The following is a 20,951-nucleotide window of genomic DNA, read 5'->3' as shown; positions in this document are numbered from 1 at the left end:
AGGCTATCAAAAGAAAAGCTTAGGCATAGAGAAACAGCCAGAATTGGGGTATAAGGCAATATCTCTGTCTTAGGAAAAGGACAGATGAAGTAGTTACGAGTTATGATGGAAGCCAATGAAGCAGTTATGACTTCAGGGGCTCTGGGCCAGACTGCATGGATTCTAACCTTGACTCTGCCTCTTCTGCGGGTATGACCTTCTTTGGGCAGTTTCTTGACACCTTTAAATCTTAGTTTCCTCATGTGTAAGTGAGGAAAATAATAGTACCAATCCATATGGTGGTTATTAGGATTAAATGACATAATGCACTTATCAATGACTACCAAAATGTCCTAATCTTTAGTAAAGATTAGCTATAAACCAATAAATAAGATCCAGACAAGAAGGAAAAAAAGACAATAATAATAACTATCATTTATTTAACACCTGTTTTCAACAACCACTTTAAAGATGAAAGATTGAAGATTAGAGAAGTTAAGTAACTTACAAGTAGGAGGTAAAAATTAAAACCTGCTCTGTCTGAAATTCAACACTTATGCTATACTGTTAAGTTTACTAAATTATTTAAATTGGGGCTCCTTTAAGCCCCTGACCTACCATGGCCTTGATATATCCAGTGCTGGAGATATGGACCCAAAAGATAGGGATTAGATTTCCAGGTGAAAGTACTGAAGTTTGGCAAGGGGAATGGCATCAAGGAGCCAGACAGAACCTGATTCTCTGCACAGAGGCACCCTACATCCACACAGTCCATGAACCAACAGCAGCGTGAGCCACATACATAGGACATGTACTCCATAATTCATTCTGGAAAATGGATAATTAAGGGAAGTTGTCAGATTCAAAAGGCAAATGCTGGGGAAATAAAAACAACAAATTATGTGAGAGCTGATATTTGTTCAGGCAGACATCTGTCTTCTGTTAGAGGATTTAGGGATGTTTTTCAACACAAATTTTAAAATATGGCTTGGAAAAACCTCTCCTCAGCATGGTCTGCTGGGTAGAGCCAAATTCCTGCTTTCAGTGGAGCTTCTCACATTGACAGAGGGCTGGTCCCCACAGCTATGAGGGGGAGGGGAGCAAGAGGCATATTTAGTTTGATAGCCCTTCCTCCCAGACAAACCAAACTGTCCTCTTCCTCAGAATGCACTTTCCACTCCTGTGAGACCACGATCCACACCACCTCCACTTGTGCCCAACTCATTCCCACCTCCACAGACTTGCACACTCTGTTCCTATGGATGTCCTCCTCCCTTATTCTTCCCTCTCCAAACTCATCTTTAAACTCCCAAGTTTTTTTCAGAAAACCTTCCCCAAATTGCTCCCCAGCCCACCCCACAACCTGGGATCCAAGAAACATGTGGCATTCGAACTGTGTGATCTAGAACTTGATCATCCATCACAACTTTGGCGTAAGAGAAAAGAATAGTACATTAAGTCAGAGGAATGGATCCTCAACTACTTCCTGCTACTCCCTGGCTGCAGGGACTTGCACAAGGCATAAATATCTCTCTGAGCCTCAGTTACCTCCTCTGCAAAATGAAGATACTCATACTACTCAGAGAGCTACTGCATAGGTTAAATGAGATAATGCATTTAAAGCAGCACTCAAGATGTACTTTTCAGGTTGAACCTACTTTGCAGGTTGCCATCTTGTGCTCTTTTCCTCCCTTCCTCCAAATAACAATCTGCTTAGTAGCATTCTCTCTCTCTTTTTTTTTTCTCTGTATTTCCACATGTAAGGTAAGCCAGTCAGAAGCTCTAGACAGACCACTGAGGGCCCTGAGTTGGTGCCATAATGAATTTGGTCTTGCCTGTTTGGTTCAGTGGAATTTCTAAGGAGGCCAGGGAGAGAATTGCACAAAATATAAGGAATAACAGAAGACAAGAGCTGTGGATTTCCCTAGGGGGACCCAGGAATTCAAATCACAAAGTAGGCTGAGGCATCAGGATCTAGGCAGTGGTTCTTAATATCAGGTGGCTCCCAGAGGCTGAGGCATAGGGCTACCAACCTCAGATGGCTATTTAAGCAGGCATGAGACTAGGAGAATTGTTCAAAAACCCTCAACAGATTTGACCAATTCCTAGGGAATTACTGGAATCTGAGTAAGTGAGGCAGGGGCAGAAGGCTAGGTGAACAATGACCATACTCAGAAATGAATCCTGAAAACATACAAGAATTGATAACTACATTGCAGAGTTTGAGGCAGCATGGATACTTTTCTTTCAAGGTTCCCTTAGCACTTTGTTTCTACTATAAAATTATAAACTATAAATCCTACCACTGACAGGCTAGAATTTAGTTTATATGGTACCTTGTACCTATCACAATGTAAATGCTTGAGCCAGGTAGACCTGCTCTGCCACTTGATAACAATCTGATCTTGTGCCGTCTCTTAACTTGTTTGGATGTCAATTTCCTCATCTCTTTAATGGGGCTAATAATATGCCTTTGCCCTGGTTATTTGAATTGACATTGGAAGCTTGACATGAAATAGTGGATGTGAAAGTGATCTGTAAACTGTTAAGCATTAGAAAGATTATTTTTATTTATTATATCTCATCTTTCAAATAAAGCTATAAATTCCAGCAGGTACAAGCTATTCTTTATTCATCATTTGATCCTTATATCCTAGGGGCATAAATGAGAGGACCATTATTAATTGAGGTGCCCTTAAGCCCAACATTGTGCTAGGCACTTTACATGCCTCATATAATTTTATTTGATTATCCCTTTTCTCTCTAGATTGGCTGCCCCCTAAGAAATAACAGATACCCAGTAAATACTTTTGGAATGAAATGCCGCAGTTCCACTTTTCACACTTTGGGGTTTGAATGATATAGTTAGAGAATAAAAGTGATATGATGAGTATAATTCTGCTAACGAGTGACAAAATGGCAGTAACCATGAAGGAAGAAGAGGTTACTGATTCTCTTTCTAAACATAATCTCATCATCTATTCTACTGAAAAACATTAAATTCCTGATCTTAAGCCTGATCAAATGTAGAGGATGATTCTCTTGCCTCAGGAAGTCTCCCTGCCACAAGGTGATGTTTTACTAATATCCATGTTCAATCCTAGGGATTACATAGAAATTTAGAAATCCATCTGTATCTCAAAGGGGATTTGGAAGAGACTGTGTTTTGCTTAGCATATGTATGTATATGTAAAACTGACCTCTATTTGTAATTGCACAGAAATTAGAGAATCAGTAAAGGTTCTGCTTCCTTTTAGCTTTATTTGAGTCTTTGATGTTGACTTAACTAGTCTGGCCTTTTTTATTCCTCCTCCATGTCAGCACATAGTCACAACTACAGCAGCCAGTTGGTCTCTTCACTGTCCATAAATATGCCATGCACACACTGAGAACTCCTAACTGGTGTGTCTGCCTGTTTGGCCTCTCACAATCCATTCTCCTTACAGTCACAAATGTGTATTTCTAATAGTTAAAACCAGTCATGTCGCCCTCTCCCCTTCCACAGCTCCCCATCATCTATGGAATAAAGTCCAAATTCCTTAGTACTTTAAGTCGTCCTTCCTCTTTTCTAGCCCTCTCTCTATATTCACAACATATACATGCATACCTATACAATAGGCACATGTCCTACTTTTATTGACAAAGTTGTAGTTTTCTAAACCTTACTTGCTTTTTCTCATTTTGGGGCTTTAACTGGTAAATATACTGTTCCTTTCCATGCTTAGGTAGCTCTTATACCTCTTTAAGAGATAGGTGAAACACTGTCATCCCAACGAAGTGACCTGACCTCTTGTTGTGTAACACCAACCCACCTCCTCCATGGCTGAGTTAGTCCTCCTCCTCAGTAACTCTCAGAGCCCCATCACCCCATCATGGCACTTCCTATTCTATTTGGTAGGCCCTTGTTTTTGACCTGGGACCTGTACAAAATCCCAAGGTTAAAAATATAGACTACCTAGCTGAACTCCATTACAGACAGAGAAAGTGAGATCCAGCAAGATGAAGTGACTTGCTCAGTCTTGAGACTAGAACCCAAATCTTTTGATTCTTAGCAATTACTCCAAACACCAAAAATAAAGAAAAGAAGGAAGGAAACTAACATGCACAAGTTTTCACACACAGAACTGTATAGAAGTGTTCCTCTGATACACTTCTCTTAATCATTTGCTCTTGTCACTGTTCTATAGAAGGAGGCTAAGTTTGAGTTTCTCAGAGTCCAAGGACCCCAGGCCAAGTGAGGTTAGAGTTGGTATTCTATACACCTTTCTTGTCTCCAAGTAGAGTGCTCCCCATCACTTAGCCCAGGTTTGCCCTCATTCAAACCACTCAAGATTGTTCTAACTACTGTAGGAAGAATAATGCAAGAAAGGGGGGGAAATAAGAGTTCCACCAACTATAGTCTACATGGGCAAAATGATTCTGTACTCAGCACACTGAATACGTGTCACTAAGTGGAGAACTGAACAGAAAAGAGGAAAAGTAGCATCCGCATATGAGATCTGTGTTTGCAAAAGCACTATCACCCCAGTTCTCACAGAAGTGTACTGAAATGTGATGATACACAGGTTGCTGGGAACCATGATACTAATTAGGGCAAAGATGTCTCTTCCTAGACAAAGTCAGGGGCCATTTCTGTGTCCTTTAAGAATGACTTTTGACCTTCTATGATAGGTTTTTGTAAAAGCTTTATTTAAATGTCAGTATTTCAATAAAATTACCTCACATTTGTGCAGTATGGAGAATAAGAACATGGGTTTTGCAAAGTCAGACAGAAGAGGCTCTTACACTTTCAGCTTGCCACTTACTAAATGTGTGGCCTTAGCTTCTATGAGCCTTATTAGTGTACTCATTTAAAATATGAAGACAATGATAATGTCCTTTAACACCGTCATGAGATTGAAATATGGTGTTGGAGGTAAAGCACCTGGCACAGGACACAATACAATGATGGATCTCTTCCCTTTATTTTCTTCTGCTAGTTACAATGTTCCTCCAAGAGTTTTCATATGTATTTAATCCTCACAAGAACCCCTGAGTCAAACAGGACAGATACTATTTTCCCATTTTACTAAGACTCAAGAACTCTACATGATTTGTTTAGAGGCCTCTAGTTAATAATTACGTAAAACCAGATTTTCCTGGTCTATGCTATGTTCCATTTATTCATTCAACAAATATTCACATACTAGCCTCTGTGAATATTCCACTGAGTAAGACAGACTAAGTTTCTGTCTCTGTAGAAATTCCCCTTGACGTAACAGATTCTACAAAAAAAGGGCATAAGAAATAGCCATAGAAGGCAGAGATGCCTTGCCACAGACACTACAGAGAAGCCAGCTATAAGAAAAGTATCACAGCTCTTGTGTTAATCCCCTGGCTGCTAATGAGGAATCCTGAAAGTCTGTCTGGAGGTAGAACCACTTGTCCAAAGTTAATGATGTGTCAAAGGGCCAATTACATGTCATAAGAACAAAACAAACCCTCTTTCCCCTTCACCACCCTTGGAACAGGCTATGATGTTACTTTAGAAATGTTTCAATGTGTCTATAGAGCTATTTTAGCATTCTCTTAGTTATACCAATCAACACTTCAAAACAAGAGAAACTTGGACATATGTTCTTCCTGATCATGCCTCACATTGAACTAAAACAGTCTTAACACATTAAAAACACGAAGGAAGTTCTTGCTACTTCCCCCTCACACCTCCCTGCCTCATGCCCCAGTTTAGGGACTGATTTTACTTGGCTTATGCAATGCCCTGCCTAGTTCCCTGCCCTCACATCTCTTCCCTCCTTAAAACTTGGGCTCCTTGACTCAATCTTATTCTTCCAAGATTTAAGGATCCTTCCTACAGCAGTTCAGGAATATCAGCATCAAATCAGCCTCATCTGGCTCTATGTCTCAACTCCAGGCAATGCCAAGTGATTAGTCAATTAAAAATGAACTGTGGCCCCTAGAGCACTTTCCCTGCAACATCATAAGCTTTCTACATGCATTTCTGTCTCCACCTGGGGCCTCGGCTTCTCCCTTCATTCCTGGCCTTGGAACTAGAATGTCCCTCTGCTCCACACCCATGGCCTGTCACATTCTGGACATAAGTTGCCGTTCTAGTCTTATTCCTTTCTCCATCCTTCATAAAAGCTTTGGCATTCACCAATCTGATGAGCCAATGTTGGCCAACACCCTCTGCCCCCACCCCACTGCAATACATACATATTTCTTCATGTCTACATTCATACTTCTCTCTACCTGGGATAATTGCATCTAACCCTTGTCTTCAGAATTCCTAATCCATTCATTTTTCAAGACTAATCTAAAATATGCCCTTCCCTTTGTCTTGGGAAAGACACTGGACAAACGAAGCAGGAAAACTGTTCAGTGTGGTTGAAAGAATATAAGCTTTTAGTTGTATAATCATGCTTGTCCCCAGCTTTGTGGTCTTTGGGGAACTTGATGAATATTTCTAAGCCTCAGTTACTTCATCTGTAAAATGAACATAATAACACCAATCCCACATAGATAACAATACCAAATCTGGCACAAGGCAGGTGCTTAATAAATGACAGCTACAATAATTATAAGAGGATGTGTACACAAACAACTGTCAAAGAACTTAGAATGTGATTCCATTTTCCAGAAGGAGGAAAACTGGCATCTACTTGTCAGGCTATGGAAGTCTCCTGGTAGAGCAAAGCATCTGAATTCAGCTTTGGAAAATGGTTAGAATATCAACACACAAAGACAATAAGAAAAGCATTCAAGGAAGAAATAATGGCATTAGTAAAAGCATGCAAGTAGGAAAACATAGGGCATAACTGGATGGTCAAATCACATAGAATGAAGCAAGAGGAAAGGAAGAACAGTCAAGCTATATTGCTAAGAATGATTTTTCTGGAGATTCAAACTATGTCATCTACATGGACAAACGACCAAAGTGCATCTTTACACAAATTCTACCACCACCAGAAAAGTTGGAAAACAGACCAATACTTCTCCGGCATGGATCCATGAGAAGGTTTCAGTGAGAACAACTTGGTTTTTGCTAGCATTCATGAAAGGTGTGAATAAGATTCAGAACTTTTAGTACAAAGGAAATACTCAAAGCACCTTTTTTTTTTTTTTTTTTTTTTTAAGACACAGCAGCCTTTTTGGGCTTTATTAGAAAATTCCCGTGCCAGCTGTCTCTTTTCTCTGACTCACATTCACACAATATGCCTCTCTCTTGTTTCTCGTCAGCACTGCACTCAGATACTAATGAGTTTTCAGGAATAGAAAACCCAGTGGAATATTAAAATTGGAAAGAGGAGCTCGTTGAGTTAATTTCGCCAAAGTGCATCACAACATACTGCAATGTTGTAAGAATGAATATTCAAATAGGAATTCAGTCATGGGAAAATTAATTAAGGAAAATGTTATTGCTAATATTGCTTTTTATACATATACATATGCATAGACACATAACCATTTATTGGCTCCAGTGTTAACAATAATAAAAGTTAAACATTTATGAAAGTCAAATGTTCAAGACCTCTTGCTGAGTTGGTGTTAAAAAATTTTAAATTAACAAAAATTAACTATAATTCCAGAAAGCTCTTTCTAAAAGACAAATTCCATCATGATACTCCTTTGCTTAAAAGTCTTTAATAAACCTAAAACATCCTTCAGAACAAAGTAAAAATCTTCAGGGCCGCAGTATAGTTTCACTGTGTGGCTTACACCTGCCTCATCTCATTTAATCTATTTATATTCTTTCAAATATGTTGTGTTCTTACAAATCTCCCCATCCTTGCACATACTGTTCATTTTGTGTGCAACATTCTTTGACCATTTTCAGAAGCAGTTCAGTATCACTTCCTTCTCACTCTGCTAGAGAAAGGGGCCCTCCTCAGTGTCCCCATATCACACTGGATTTAGTGCTAGTTAACAGAAACACTATGCACCTACAAAATGCTAGAGACCATGCCAGGCAACTGCATATTTTATTGTCATAGTCTGTACTTGACTGTTTACCCACTAGACAGTACATTTACTGATTGATTAAACAAATACTTGGCACTGGGATTTAGTGGTGAACAAAAATACAATCCCAGCCCTCAGACAAGTTATGGTCTAATTACATAGATAATTTTTAAAGGCCTTTGAGTAATAACCTCTTTACTTCCTAACACCTGAATATCCAATTGAACTTGGAACCAAAATACTGATATTTGAATCACAGTCCCTGGACTTACTAAATGTGTGACTTTGAGCAAGCCTCTAAGCGTCTATGAGTTTTAACTCTCTAATTCATAAAATACTAACACCTGTTGATTTAGAAAGTTCAAAGTTTTCATGATTCTCCATACCCAGGGAAAAGAATCACAAAAAACACAGTGGGAATACCATTCCCAGATACATAACTTTTAGGGCCAACTCTAGTCAATTGGTAGTTGCTTTCTGAAGCATTACGTTGAGAAGGATTCTGAGAATGAACCCAGATCCAGTAGGAAGAAGTACTATGATCACTTAGCAATGTCTGCCCATGATGGCACAGGAGAGTGACTACGTATATAGCCAAGTATTTGCTACAGCATAGGCAGTGGGTATCCATAGAAAGCGATTAATTAGATGAATGGTGTAAATCTGGACACAGTATGGGATGGGATGGAAAGGAAAGGAAAGGAAAGGAAAGGAAAGGAAAGGAAAGGAAAGGAAAGGAAAGGAAAGGAAAGGAAAGGAAAGGAAAGGAAAGGAATGGAAATGGAAAGGAACAGAATAGAGGGTAGAACCCCAGACTGGCTAAATGAGCCATCAGAGAGAATCTACCTTCACACAGTTCTCTTAAGCTACTTAAAGTAATCTGCCTTCTCTTATAGTTGTCTAGGCATGTTATCTTTTTCTTGTAGACTATGAACGCCTTGTTCCTGGCACATAGGATAGAATTGATAATGGTTATTGGATGAACAAGCGAATGAATAAATGATTGAAACAGTGAATAAATACATAGCTCTTCTGCTTTCTCTGTATGATCTTGGACAGGTCCTCAACATAACATATCAAGCCATAGTTGGATTCAACAGTTTACAGAGCACAGTCACCTCCATTAGTTCATTTGATCTTCACCACAGTCCAGAGAGGTGGACAATGGTATGACTACTTTAAAAATGAGGAAGCTGAGGCTCCAAGATTAACTGACCTTTTGTTGTTGTTTGTTGTTTTTTTAAAATTTATATTTTATTCTATTTTTTTATTGGACCTCTTTTATATTTATCCTATTTGGTCATTAGTCTCCTTATAAGTGAAAAAAGGGGAATGTAAATCTTGATTTGCTTACCTCACTGGTTTGTAGTAAGGTTCAAACCATTGTAAACTAAAGAGCACTGTTTGTATACAAGGCAGGATCTTGATAATACTTTGCTTGTTAGGAACTTTGCATTTTTTAGCTTATTTCATTCTCACAAAAGCCTTAAAAGGTGGGTTTTGATATCCAAATTTTATTGATGAGGAAACTAAATCTCAAGCCCCAGGTCACTAAACTATCAAGGGGTAAAACTACAGTGTGTCTCTAAAACCCATACTGTTTCCTCTAAAACATACAACCTTTTCTTCAACAGGACACTTGTCTTACAATAATGCATTCTTTGCTTTTATTTTCCTCCAAAGACTGAAGATATTAGCTGTGGCATATGACATGTGAAAACACAATTTGCTTCAAGAGGGACAGGTTGCTAGCATGCATGGGATTCTTCACAGAACTACACAAACCTGGAGGGGAGGAGTGGCCAGAGGCAAATGAGCATGTATACCAGGGATCAGGAAGGTAGGTTCCCCTGGACCAATTATGGCTGGAGCTGGGCCTGCCCATGGTCTGAAGCTGCACAAACTTTCTAAAATAAGCAGGGGATACAAGAGGCCTGTGAAACAGCACCTACTGAAATGCATGTTTTACAAAATAATCCATAGCTCCCTTGTCTCCTCGGGGCCTGCAACTCTGGGCTTTGTTCCTGGGCCCACAGATGAGCCCTTTATTCTATTGTCTAAACAGGGAAATTATGGTTCCCTGAGGAACTAGTCTTGGGTCTGAGCTTGACTTTTTATCAATCATGTTAATTTAGAAATAAACTATTGCTTTGACTTTGCATTCATCAGAGTCAAGGGTAGATTGTCTTCCTTTGGTCCCCTTTGTCCTTAATTAACAGTCATTGAATACCCATATTAATTAGTGGGGCTGAGAGATATTTTGCCTCACCCTTCACCATAGTGGATAATTAAAAGTCTCATTAATAAAATAGCTGCATTCATAATTTCTATAAACCTATTATGAAACAATAAACATGATTATAGGGTAGCTACCATTCTTCTCCCAGCCTCCCCTCACTGTTCCTAACTTTTTCCACAATCTTAGAATTGTATAGGGAAGGACAAACTAGCAAAGGTTGCAAGTGGAAACCTTGGATCTGATCATTTAGGGCATGTAATTAACAAGGATAAACAGACGAGTTCTTGAGAAGAGAGGAAGAGATTCACTTAAACTAGAAATGTGATATGGTTTTATAAGCCTGGAACTCCAGACTCTTTTGGCTTTTAATTTCAAGTAGAAGTAAAAGCTTCATTCTTAATTGGACTGGAAATATCCATCCTGAGTTTTAAATTGGATGCTCTGACATTTTTGGTTCAACTCAATGTAGCAAATATTGTTAAGTATACACCATGTGTTGAGCACAATGAATGAAAGAGAGAAACTGATCACAAACAGTGCCTGCCCTCAAAGAGTTTGCTATCTAATGGAATGGAAAGTCCCTTAAACAACCAAGATACAAAGAAGATAATGTAAATTAAGAGAAGGAAGAAATCTCTATTTATAAAACATTCTCTGAATGTCTCACTCCCTAATAGACTAGGCTGGGGTTTTCTTTTAGATACTCCCACCACACCCTTGTACTTCTCCAATCATATATTTACCACAAGATGTTTGTTTAATCCATAATGAAGGAAAGCTACATTATACAGCAACTAAGTTTTTCTTAGTTTAGTATTCTCTATGCTGGCATATCATGGGCACTTAAATATCTATTGAATGAATGAATGAAACGGCATTTGAGCATTAGGCAACCATTTTAATAAATATAACTATACACAAAAATAAAGCTCTAGAAGATACAGTTCACAAACATTCTCTTATTTGATATTCACAACAGCCCTTGTCCTAGTTATTAAAAAAAGAGAGAGAGAGAGAGACAGAGAGATGCAAAAATGATCATGTGGTGAGGTGATGGCACCACCTAGGGTGGCTGACTCTAAACCTACTGCCCTTGCCACTATAACATGCCTCTGTCCTGTTCCCTACCTAAAGTTCATCCTCTGTTCAAGAGTTTACCTGAGCTCCAGCCACAAAAGGTCCTTCTTCTCAGAATTCCTACATGAAGTTCAATACTCATAAAGTTGGTATTTCTCAGGTGGATATGTGCTTCTTTTTTGTCCCTGTTGGATTTGGATCCTCAAACTCTCTCCCACTGCTGCTTGAAGACAGCTTTCTGATTCTGTCCTGCATTCCCCGGCATCCCTTTGCTCTGACTAGACCCCTCATAGCCTTCACAATTGCTCAGTATAAAATTTCTTGAGCATTCTGCATCAGTTACTCCTCTAGGCTTCAGGTCTTAGATTCCCCTGCAGGGTGTAAGATACAGTAGGTATTCAATAATTATGGATTACCTTTCATTTGCAATGTCCTACCTACAAAATCCCTCCTTGTAGAAATTCTAACCTCTCAGGAGTCCACACTGCAGTCTCCCTTTCTTTACCTTTCATTTGCATTTTACCCCCCAGCATAAAGGCTTCTAGCACAGAAATTGTTCTCATTGACTTCCCCTGATAGCCTATTTCAAGGCTTCTTCAATGTCCTTGTTTTATTTTATTTCTCTGCATCATTCCATATGGTGGAGTAGTCTCTGTTTTAAAATACTCTCTTCAGGGGCACCTGGGTGCCTCAGTCGTTAAGCATCTGCCTTAGGTTCAGGTCATGATCCCAGGGTCCTGGGATCGAGCCCCGCATCAGGCTCCCTGCTCTGGGAAGCCTGCTTCTCCCTTTCCCACTCCCCCTGCTTGTGTTCCTTCTCTCATTGTGTCTTTCTTTGTCAAATAAATAAATAAAATCTTTAAAAAAGATACTCTCTTCAAAAGTTAATTGGCAAGTGTTGTTTGGGGACTGAGCTGGGGATGGCAGGGAGGAGTGGTGTGGAGAGAGGGATAAGTTCCCTGTCTCAGTTGGTTTCATGGGTGTATACTATGTCCAAACTTATCAATTGCTCACTTTAAATATGTGCAGTTTATTATATATCAATTATACCTCAATAAAAGTGTCTTAAAAGTTTTTTTGTTTTTTGTTTCTTTGTTTTTCAAAAACTCAATTGGAAAAGTAGTCTCTCCTGATTTTCTTTCTAGTTATCTGACCATTTCTTTAAAGTTTCCTATCCGATCCCAGGGGATGAATCTTGTTCTAGGCCATCAGCTTTGGCTGCTTGCCTTCTCCCATCATAAGAGATTGGGCCTGTCCCCCTGTTTCTGAGATGGAAGCCAAACAACTAATGAGTTCCAACTTGCACAAATGTGCTTGTTGTAGGTTTGCAAAATTAAATTTGCTTAAACGCATATGATAGAAAGCTGGGGTATCCCTCTCAACATCATTAACATCATATTTGTCTTCCACCTCTGCATCCTTCTTCACTTTAGCACAGTCATTGCCATCATTACTACATTTATTAAGTGCTTAATATATGCCAGGATCTTTGTTAAGCATCTAGTGTCTCATTTAATCCTCACAGCTACTAAAGGTGCTATTGTTTTTCCCATTTTACAGATGAGGAAATGGATTCACAGAGAAGTTATACAACTTATAAGAGCTAACAATGACTGAATCTAGAGATGAACCATAGTTGTTTAACTTCAAAGCTTAGACTTTTATTATCAGACTACTTTCGTCTCTCTGCCTTTCTTCTCCATAGAAAGTATCTGAAGATCACAAACTAAGGGAACCTATGAAAATAGAAGAGAGTGGGAAGCATCTCTCCAGCTGCTAAAAAGCCTCAGGATCATGAAAGGGGCATCAAAAGGCACTTTATTTGGCTTTCCCCTTAATACAGAATACCCCTGTATATATTCTGTGCCTATATTTTTAGTGACAGGAAGCTCATACCACCTGTCAAGACAGCCTTCTTCATCATAGCACAGTTCCCATTTTTGTCCCATAAGAGATCAAAATCTACTTCCTATATTTCTACCCACTAGTCTAGTTGTGTTCACACCTGGTCTCCTGGCACCTTGACAGGGTTTCATAATTTTTGAGTTTACCCTGAAACTTACCTCTAGACTAGTCCAGTCCTCCTTGGTTAACATTTAACCATTTAACCATGACTATGCTCTCTTTCCTTCAGAAATTATACTACATTCCCTCATGAAGTTCCAGTCAGGTAATCAGCCTTTGCCTTCATCCTCCCTGTTCTTTGTCATGAACATTTATCACTCTGCCTGCTGCCCTGCCCCTTCTCAGAGTTGCATCCTTGTCTGTCCCATAGCCACGATATGGGGGCAGATGTGGCAAAGGTGGACAGTCAACATCCAGATGAGAGATAGTAAGAGATCTGGTCTAATGGCGGTATGATTAAGTAGGATCAGACAGATTAAGAAATACTTAGAAGACAAATTTAGCAGACTTGATAATTCAGATGTGAATCTAAAAGAGAAGCTAAAGGCACATTTTGATTGTTTGTTTGCGTGGAGAGTGGTGAAAAAAATCAGGCAGAGAACACTGAAAGAGGAAGAACAGATTCGATATAAAGTTATCTTTTTACATTATTATCATGAATTTTTGTTATAAATATATTTTAAAATTCATAAAATCATTGTTTTTTTGTAAAGTCAAGATTAATTCTTTTTCTTCTTCCAAATTTTTATTTAAATTCTAGTTAGTATATAGTGTAATATTGGTCTCAGGAGTAGAATTTAATGATTTCATAACTTACATATAACACCCAGTGCTCATCATAACAAGTTATTGAGTTGTGTTTTGGATATGTTGAAGGTAACATGCAATGTATTGTAGTATTAACATCTGACAGAAATTTGGATACATGGGCCTGGAGCTCAAGAGATCCAGTTAGAAGAAAATAGACATTGGGGAAGGGGAGGGTATGTACTATGGTGAGCGCTATGAATTATGTAAGGCTGATGAATCACAGACCTGTACCCCTGAAACAAATAATACATTATATGTTAATAAAAAAGGTAAAAAAAAAGTAGACTCTAGAATAAACCACATATAAATGGTACTGAAATGATGAAAGATGATAAAATTTGAGGATAAGGGTTGAGTAAAGAGAACAGTAAGTCAAGAACAAAAACTTAGGGAACATCCACACTTAAGGAGAAGATAGAGGAAGAGAATTTATAAAAAAGAGGTCAGTCCCCTCAGCCTCCGCCGCCTCCGCCCCTCTGCCAGAGCTCCGCCGCCACCTCGGGCGGCGGTGCTCCGCGGGAGGGAGCGAGGCGGCGGGAGGCCGGCTGACGGGGGCGGCGGGGCTGCCGGCGGTCCTGCGCTCTCGGGACGGCATCTCCACGGGGCTGGCCCGCGGCGCCCGTGCGCTCTAAGGTGGACTAGCAAATTCTGTTTATCAGAACATTTCCACTGCTGCACCTGAGGGCACACGCATCTTCAGCGGGACTTGGAATTCCAGAGAATTGCCTTTGTGAGAAACTGGCAATAATTTGTTTAAATTCCATCTCTTAGTTTTCCATTTTGTTACATTTTGGAGGAACTTCAAGAAACCATGAACAACTTTAGTAATGCAGATTTAGACTGCCATTTCCTCGATGAAGGCTTTACTGCCAAGGATATTCTGGACCAAAAAATTAATGAAGTTTCGTCTTCTGATAAGGATGCCTTCTATGTCGCCGACCTGGGAGACATTTTCAAGAAACATCTGAGATGGTTAAAAGCTCTTCCTCGGGTCACCCCTTTTTATGCAGTCAAATGCAATGATAGCAGAACCATAGTGAAGACACTTTCTACCATTGGGACAGGATTTGACTGTGCCAGCAAGACCGAGATACAGTTGGTACAAAGTCTTGGGGTGTCTCCAGAGAGGATTATCTATGCAAATCCTTGTAAACAAGTGTCTCAGATTAAGTATGCTGCCAATAACGGAGTCCAGAAGATGACTTTTGCTGGTGAAGTTGAATGATGAAAGTTGCCAGGGCGCATCCAAAGGCAAAGTTGGTTTTGCGGATTGCCGCCGATGATTCCAAAGCAGTCTGTCGCCTCAGTGTTAAATTTGGTGCCACACTCAGAATCAGCAGGCTTCTTTTGGAACGGGCGAGAGAGCTAAATATTGATGTCATTGGTGTCAGCTTCCACGTGGGAAGTGGCTGCACAGATCCTGAGACCTTTGTGCAAGCCATCTCTGATGCCCACTGTGTCTTTGACATGGGAGCTGAGGTTGGTTTCAACATGTATCTGCTTGATATTGGTGATGGCTTTCCTGGATCTGAGGATGTAAAGCTTAAATTTGAAGAGATCACCAGTGTGATCAACCCAGCCCTGGACAAGTACTTCCCGGCCGACTCGGGGGTGCGAATCATAGCGGAGCCCGGCAGATACTACGTTGCCTCAGCCTTCACGCTCGCTGTTAACATCATTGCCAAAAAACTCGTATTAAAGGAACAGACAGGTTCTGATGATGAAGATGAGTCGAGTGAACAAACCCTTATGTATTACGTGAACGATGGAGTGTATGGATCGTTTAATTGCATCCTCTATGATCATGCCCACGTGAAGCCCCTCCTGCAGAAGAGATCCAAACCAGATGAGAAGTACTATTCAACCAGCATATGGGGACCAACATGTGATGGCCTGGATCGCATTGTCAAGCGCTGCGACTTGCCCGAGATGCACGTGGGCGATTGGATGGTCTTTGAAAACATGGGTGCTTACACGGTTGCTGCTGCTTCTACTTTCAATGGGTTCCAGAGGCCGACTATCTACTATGTGATGTCGGGGCCGACATGGCAACTGATGCAGTAGATCCAGAACCATGACTTCCCGGCCGAAGTGGCAGAGCAGGACGTCAGCACCCTGCCTGTGTCCTGTGCCTAGGAGAGCGGGCTGAAGCGCCCGTCCCCCCCCCCGGCCGCCTGTGCCTCCGCCAGTATCAACGTGTAGGTGCCACTCCTGTAGCTGTTACCTTCGAGTTTAGCTTGAATTGGGGGACTTGGGGGGACCGTTTAACTTAATTCTTGCTAGTTTTGAAATGTCTGTAAGTAGGGTTGGCACGGATGCAACAGTATGGAAGACTAGGAGATGGGGTCACTTATCTGTGTTCCTATGGAAACTATTTGAATATTTGTTTTATATGGATTTTTATTCAGTTTTCAAACATGCTATTAAGGCGTGCCCCCCTGCTGCTGAGCAAGCGTTTGTAGCTTGAACACTGGCAGGGCGGGCCGGAAGCTTAGTGTTGTGACCTGTTTTAAAAATAAAGTATCTTGAAATAAAAAAAAAGGGCAATAATGAAGTGATGGAAGCATAGGAGAAAAGCCATAAGAATGTATTGTCATGAAGTCCAACAATAAAAAAATGTTGAGAGAGCAATGACAAAAAGTGTCCAACTCCAGAGTTTTTACAGGAACTGAAAAAAAAATGTCCCCTGTAGTTGGTAACATGGCAATTAAGAGGTCTTCAGTAAACTAGCAAAAGCAGATTCAGTATAGAGGTAAGAATAACAGCCAGAATTCAGTGGACTGAAACTAATTAAAGATGAACTAATAAGAAGAAAACAGGGGGGAAAAAAAAGGGTGCTTTTTTTTTTTTTTTTTTTTTAATTCATTTGAGACACAGAGATAGAGAGAGAGAGAGAGAGCATGAGCAGGGAGAGAGGCAGAGGGAGAAGTAGGCTCCCCGTTGAGCCAGGAGCCCTATGTGGGGCTCGATCCCAGGACCCTGGGATCATGACCTGAGCCGAAGGCAGACGCTTAACCATCTGAGCCACCCAGGCGCCCCCAAATCATGAGACTCTTAACTATAGGAAACAAACTGAAGGTTGCTGGAGGGGAAGTGGGTAGGGGGATGGAGTAATTGGGTGATGGGCATTAAGAGGGCACATGATGGGGGCGCCTGGGTGGCTCAGTCGTTAAGCGTCTGCCTTCGGCTCAGGTCATGATCCCGGGGCCCTGGGATCAAGCCCCGCATCGGGCTCCCTGCTCCGCGGGAAGCCTGCTTCTCCCTCTCCCACTCCCCCTGCTTGTGTTCTCTCTCTCACTGTGTCTCTCTCTGTCAAATAAATAAATAAAATTAAAAAAAAAAGAGGGCACATGATGTAATGAGCACTGGGTGTTATATGCAACTGATGAATTACTGAACTGTACCTCTGAAACTAATAATACAGTATATGTTAATTAAATTAAATTTAAATTAAAAAAATTTAAAAAAAGATGAACCAAGATCCATATACTTTTTCAGTGATTTCTAAGGGATGAAAGCTAGGAGAAATAGGGACACCAAGAAAGGGACATATTTGAAGATTTGGGGTGACTTTTTCAAATATCACATGACCTTTTTTCACTAGTGATTATCCTCTAATAGCCTCTCCCAAGCTCATTTGCCCCAATTCCAAGGCTATAGTGAATCTCTATACTGCCATCACATCCCTTAGGTGTTAAGGTCAGAATAAAAGGCTGCAAATCTCTGTTAAATCAAATACTTAACTCTTTTTTTTTTTGATCACAGACTCCTCTGAAATGCTGATATTTACACTCAAAACTATAGATAAAATTTCAGGAAATTCAAGGACTTTGTGAAACAGAATCTGCTCTCATACACTGTTAAGACCCTCTTTTCTGGATAATGTTGTCTCAAGATAACACAAATGAAAATAAAAGTTATTATGAGAGTATACTAACAATAAGCATTTACATTTTATACTTCATAATATATAACACACCTTCACATTTTTCTCTTATTTGATCCTCCCTAAATTCCATGTTTTATAGATAAGGACAATTACTCACTTACATTTCGTGACAGACACGATGTGATTCTAGGTCCCTTGACTCCAAATCTCCTGAACAGATATTTGGGAACATGTCACAGTGTTTGGTGAGCTGTAAGTGCTATTCAGATATGGGCACTCATCACCACTGGAACTCCCATCCGTACAGCTTTTCTAATGGTACCTATAGACTCAGAGAAGCAAAATGATTGCTTCACATAGCTAATGAGTGGCAGAGCTTTTGTCTCCTGATGCTTTATTGCACGACTTTTTTCTTCTTTCTGGACACAACTACTTGGAGAGAAGGACTGGACTACTGTCCATGTTTGGACTTGTTCTTCCATGCTCTGAGCATCATGCTTTTGGCATATAAACCGTGGGACAGAGCAACTCTATCTTTCCTGTGCCTCTTAGCTCCTTTTAGAGCTAGGGCTTTGATTCAATAGCCTCCTGAAAATTCACTTCTTCTTGCTTCCCTACATAGCTTTAATTTATTGTCACAGTGACTCCCTAGAAGTTCCCTATTTCCTCTTTCAAGGACACAGAAGAAGGCAGCATAGAATTTTTCCTTTGTAAATAAGGCTGCTCCTCTTCTTCATTGTTCCCTGTGTCCCTTAAACAACCTCCATCCATCTATATTTAGTTGCTATTGATTCTCACTTAAGTGTCTTGTTCCTCCTAGACTCTGGAAAACACTTCAACTCTGTAGAAACTGAGTGTACTACTTCCTCTGATTGCATGGGTAAACAAGCCTTAGGTATGTGCAGTGTAAACATTCTATATTGCTTCTGCCCCCAGGATCAGTCTTAATAGAAAAGTGGGGTAGGAGTTGAGGTAGGATTCCTGTATATAAGGTTGTTGGACTGGGAGTCAAGAGACCCTGGCAAAAGCCCCAATTCCAGCTTGTCCTAGTGGTATTATCTTGGATGAGTCACAGTTCCCCTGTAGGCTTAGATTCCTTGTCTGAAAAACAAAGGGGTTTGTACTAGGTAACCCTAAAAGCCCTTTAATGCTTCCTTTCACAAATTATATTTTATGTTACATATATATCTACTGAATAATACTAATATAATATAAAATTATAAATAAGCAAAGTTTTGGAAAAAATACCTCATAGATGGAAAATCCCTTCACAGATATACTCATTGTTCTGATGATGTAATGACTGAATACCTGGATCTCCACAAACCTCCAAGTCCTTATACCTTAACATCAGGTTAAACTTCCAGTTCTCTCCCAGTCCTTGCTCTGATTTAGCTATGAAGCAAAGCTACTAGGAAAATAAAGTTAATTTGGCAGAATGGAGAGGCTATTTCAGCCTTAGACAAAGGGAATGAGAAGGAAGATTTAGGAAGTAAGTTTTGGCATTAACCAAAGGAAGGAGAAAACAGGCCCAGTTCAGAGAAGTGTACAGATTACTTCAGTACATGGGTTGAGAGAAGCAGTCAAGGAATAGTTGAGAACCACTGGACAGAGGGGTATACCTACATGTTTTTTGGGGAAGGAGAAATTTCTCGAGTTCATAATGAGCTTTTCTGTTCCTGTATCTTAGCCCTTGCTCTCTTAAAGGAGACCAGAGTAAATGCATTGAATTCTAGCAACTGGTTCTGAGATTTAGGAAACCTCTGACCCCTAGGATGGCCCTGTGAGAAGGAAGAGCCTTAGGAACACAAAGTCAATTACAGTTATTATCATCATTATTATTACTTCTTCTATTGTCTACTTTTCTTAACTGTTCTTTTCCTCATGTCTATTTTTGATTTCTGCAGTTAAGGCTTTGACCCTTCCCAAACACAACCCCCTTCCCCAACACTTCCCTTATACATATTCTTTTGCTGCATTAATATAAATAGAGGGTCTAGAATGAAGAAAATGAAGGTTCTGCTCCACCCTTCCCCTAATGAGTAGGCTTTAGGACTTTGGCATCCATATCTAGGTTCAGTATATTCTGAAAAGAGTAGAAAGAATTAGAAAAATAATAACCCCCAAGGAGAACTAAGATCGATGGGTAAAAAAAATTTACAGATAACATTCTGAGTATCAGACTTTGGGTGGAAAGGAAAGGGAGGAAGCAGGAACCTTCCAGAAAGTGGGATAGGAAGTGGGGAACAAACTTATTTGAAGGATTTTTCCCTCCCTCTTTCTCCCCAGTCCATGGAGAACTGATGACCCGAAGCTTAATGCACTATTCCTTAGAGAAAATAAAATTCTGGCCTGGGTCCTGCAGGTGTTGTTATCCAAGGAGGCCCAATCCAACGAAAAAAAAGATGAGGAAATGTCTCAGGAAGCTCTGGGTAGGGGTGAGCTGTAATACAGGTGTGTCTGATGACATCGTTGTTGGAACATTCTAGATGGACCCCGTTAGAGTGAGGTCTATGAGTGTCAGTATCCAAATTCTCTTACCCCATGCTATATAACCAATGATTTAACAGATTGACTAAAAAGTCAGAATTGGAAAGGCAGCTCAAAAGGCAGAATGATGCTCCTTTGAGAGAGATCAAAAGCCAGATGGTTCTCCATTAAGTTCATGCTCCTATGCCAAACAAGAGCCAGAAAACACAAAAGAAGCCTCTTTACACATACACTAACCATTCACGGAGCCTCTTCTTGCCCTTTCCTAGTCTTGACTCTCTTGGCCACTGACTTGGTCATGTATGCTCTTGATGTTTTCTTTCACTGTATGTTAACCTTCCCTCTCTCTTACTTCTCATTCTACTACCATTATAACTATGATAACAAAGCTCTAGTTTGCTCCATGGTTTCTTCTGAGTATGTGTACTCAGTTTAATTTTTAGATTATCATATACACGCTAACTCTCTTCTGCAGGTGAGGACACAGGCTAGAAGAAATTCTGTACTTTGCAAAAATCATACAAGTAGAAAGTGGTGGAGCCAGGTTTCAGAAGAGATCATCTCTCTGACTTGAAAGCCCATGCTTTTCCCCCTAAGTTATAA

General features: G+C 40.2%; 1 protein-coding gene and 1 pseudogene across 1 annotated transcript in view; one reads left to right on the top strand and one right to left on the bottom strand.

Moving 5' to 3' along the window:
• LOC112823825 (AGBL carboxypeptidase 4) overlaps positions 1 to 20,951 on the bottom strand; it is a 1,550,619-nt gene that overhangs the window by 687,879 nt on the left and 841,789 nt on the right. The gene's annotated exons all lie outside the window — the stretch shown is intronic.
• On the top strand, positions 14,566 to 16,510 carry LOC112823822 (ornithine decarboxylase pseudogene; annotated as a pseudogene).

This window comes from Callorhinus ursinus, unplaced genomic scaffold (assembly GCF_003265705.2).
Source record: "Callorhinus ursinus isolate GAN/ISIS: 27379988/994484 unplaced genomic scaffold, GSC_fseal_2.0 scaffold9, whole genome shotgun sequence".
NCBI lineage: Eukaryota > Metazoa > Chordata > Mammalia > Carnivora > Otariidae > Callorhinus > Callorhinus ursinus.
The sequence above is the reverse complement of the archived record's forward strand: the minus strand, read 5'-3'. Positions and strand labels throughout refer to the sequence as shown.